This window comes from Symphalangus syndactylus, chromosome 8, assembly GCF_028878055.3.
Source record: "Symphalangus syndactylus isolate Jambi chromosome 8, NHGRI_mSymSyn1-v2.1_pri, whole genome shotgun sequence".
NCBI classification, from domain to species: domain Eukaryota; kingdom Metazoa; phylum Chordata; class Mammalia; order Primates; family Hylobatidae; genus Symphalangus; species Symphalangus syndactylus.
Genome location: NC_072430.2, coordinates 143,011,916 through 143,015,487, shown reverse-complemented (window position 1 = coordinate 143,015,487; position 3,572 = coordinate 143,011,916).

Here is a 3,572-nt window from a genome sequence, read left to right as displayed (position 1 = left end):
CATCAATTTCTCCAAAAAGGCAGTGGGTTGGAAAGAGCCCTTGTAAGAAATCCCGGTACTAGCCAGGCATGGTGGCTCACACCTGTAATCCCAGCACTCTGGGAGGCTAAGGCAGGTGGATCACTTGAAGCCAGGAGTTTGAGACCAGCCTGGCCAACGTGGTGAAACCTCATCTCTACTAAAAATACAAAAATTGGCCAGGCATGGTGGCTCACGTCTGTAATCCCAGCTACTGAGGAGTCTGAGTATCACTTGAATCCGGGAGGCAGAGGCTGCAGTGAGCTGAGATTGCGCCACTGCACTCCAACCTGGGTGACAGAGTGAGACCCTGTCTCAAAAAAAAAAAAAAAAAAAAAATCCCGTGACCTGACATCACCACGAATTGTGGTCTCTCGCCTTGAAGCAGAAGGTTCACACCACTCCAGGTACTGGATCCATCAATGAGGCACGCCCCCGGAACAAGCCACATGGCTCTAACTGCTTATTTGATTGTTTGACTGAAACTTGAACTCAGAAATGACCTACACTTAACAAAGCTGAGATGCTAGAGTTTTCCCAGCATGGAGGAGGGATTCCAGAGGCGTAGGGAGATGGGAACATTGGACTGGGTTTAACATGTGTGACCTGCACACCTCTCTCTCAACTACACACTGCAGGAAGGCTCCAAAGCACTGTTGCTTTCACTTGGGCACTGAGAAATGCCTGGGAGCACCTGCATCCCTGAGAAGCTTTGCAACTGCTCTCTTTGGCAGGCAGGTGCGATGGTGGAGACGCTGCCACTGAGCTGGGCCCTCTGATTTCAGTGGGGATGACAGGGTTCCAGAGGAGCAGAGGCCAAATGCCAGGACTTGAGCAGCAAAGACCAGGGGGTTGCGTCTGCCAAGGGAGGTAGCAGACACACGCTGGGGATCAAAACACCTTGGTCCGCGGGGCTCTTTGCCAGTGGCTAATTGAACTTGGTATCCCTAGGAATACAAGAGGACTGATTGACGGGAAAAAGCAGAAAACCTTAGGTCTGGGAGCCAAAAATCTGACTTGAGTCACAACTGTGGATAGCAACAGCCTCTCTCCCAGTTCCCAGACCTAACTCAATTCACAGGCCAAGATTCTTGAAAGGAAGGCTGGGTCCCCTGAGGAAGAAGCCTGCAACACTGCTTCAAGCACATGACACGCCTCCTCCTCCAGCCTGCAGATCATTCCCCAGTGCTCTACTGGGATTCGGGAGCACGCCTTCCTTGCCAGCTGGCACAGGGCTGATGAGCCTGTCGGTGGGCGGCTCTGGAAGGACACTGGTAAGAGGAAGAGGTTTCTCTTCCTAGTTCCACTGTGCTTTCCTTCCTTCCGACTCCCTTGGCACTCGCGGGTATGTGGGACGCCAGTGGAGCTTACCTCCAGCAGGTTTCAGCAGCACCCAACAGGGAGCATCCTGGCTGAGTTCTGCGGCTGTCCCAGGTGGCCTTCCAAAAAGTTCACCTCCCACAGGCAGCCGCCCAGCATTGCCCGGGAGCCCAACCTGCTCCAGCTTCCCAGCAAGTCCAAAAGCATCCCCTGCAAGCAGCTATCCCGCACATTTCTTTGGCATCCCAGCAAGTAATTTCCTGCCCACAGCTTTACCCTACCGAATATGAAGCCCTGGCCCAGGGCAACCCAGTGAACTTCTCCACCCTGGACTAGGCTGCTTTCGATTATTCGCTCTGCCCATGAGAGTGGCTGTGGGACACAGGTCTGGAGTTCCTCAGTATTTCTGTGCACTGTCATCTCACAGAGCGGCTACTGAACATGTGTGAACGCCTGGTTAGAAGAGGCACCTCCCCTAGGATTGCTGCAGTCTCCCCCACTCCCGACAATTCAGACCTAGTATTTCTGCACTATGACTCCTACGTGGCCCCAGCAGGTCTTACCATCAATGACACCACCCACCAGGTTCTGCACTTCAGGGCACCTGGCTCCTGACAGTCCCAGGGAAAAGCTTCCCCACACGGAACTGGAACGTGTGAGACACATCCCTGGATACAAGGGACCAAGCTCAGGATGCCCCCAAGATGTGCTGAGACTGTCCTACCAACCACTCTCTCCTCAGGGTGGCCTGGGCCCAGAAACAATCCTGACATCCATCCAGGCCACAGCACTGAGCTGCACACAGAGCCCTTCAGTCATTCCCAGGTCTTACGCAACAAAACTTCAGCCAAATGGACTGAGAGCTCTTCCCTGTATCCTACTGCCTCCACACCCCACCCCTACCTCCAACGATGGCAGACCCCAGTTCTGTTCTCAGCCACTCCACATACTAAACAAAAACCTCCAAGTTAAAGGTAGCCTAATGAGGCAGGAAGTTCCCTTAGAAGTTTGAGTTGGAAGCCACACAAATCCACCCAGAGTCACAAGGCCAGCAACATCCATGAAAAAAGGTAAACCATCCCTGTGAGCCACAAAAAGACCCTGGCTAAGGTCCCCTTAGCCAAAGCTAAGTCATGTCCATGCCCCATCCATCCAATCAGGGAGAAGGGAATGGGGGCTCAGGCTACGTGGGTTTCCCTCAAGGGACTGGAAAGAGCATAGTGGGGTGGCTCAGGAGTCCCCAGCAGCTGGTAGAGGAGGACAGTGACATGACTCTGGCAAGGGCTCTGGGCAGGCTGGAATATGCCATGTAGCTCCTGCAAGCTTCCCACAGACCCAGCACCATGCATGAGCAGCACCCAGTGTGGATGTGTGAATAGAAGTTCAACTTCTGGCTAAGGCCACACCCACAAAGGCTGCTCTCAGATCTCCTCTCTGGCATGCGCTGTTAAGTCAAACAAGGACAGTGCACATTCCCTGCACACCTAAGGTCCTCCTCCAGCCAGAACTTTCTAGTGCAGAGTAAGGTGGGACCCTTGGCTGAAGGTTTCCTCACACTGGCTGCACTCATAAGGACTGGGTCTCTGGTGAACATTCCGGTGCTGAATGAGGAGGTCTCTGTGGTAGAAGGCCTTCCCCTGTATCTGCATTCATGAGGTCTTCCTTGGGTGGGAGTTTGCCGAGGGTGAGAGGCTGGACCTGCAACTTAAAGCTCTTCCAAACAGGCTGTACTGAATGGCTTTATGCAGCACAAGCCCGGGATTTGGCAGGAGGTTCCTTCCGTTCATTGCACTCCGAGCAACATTCTGGGTGATGCACATTCCAGGGCTAAGTCATCAAGCATTTTGAAAGTTCCATTCCATTCCCTCCTGCCAAAACCCCCCAAGTTAAAGGTGGTTAGGGTTAGGGGATGGTTCTCCAGTGAGAATTCTGCCGTGAGATGAATCAGAGCTCCATTAATTTATGTTATTTGCTGCTTTTAGGATCCTCTCTTTGTCCTTGACCTTTGAGAGTTTGAGTAGTGTATGCCTTGGGGTAGTCTTATTTGGGTGGAATCTGTTTGGTGTCCTAGACCTTCCCATGCCTGGATGTTTAACTCCTTCTCAAGCTTCGGGAAGTTCTCTGTTATTATTTCTTTGAATCTGCTTTCTACCCCTTGCCCTTGCTCAGCTCCCTCCTAAACACTCATGATTCTCAGATTTGGTCTTTTGAGGTAATTTTCTATCTCTTGTAGG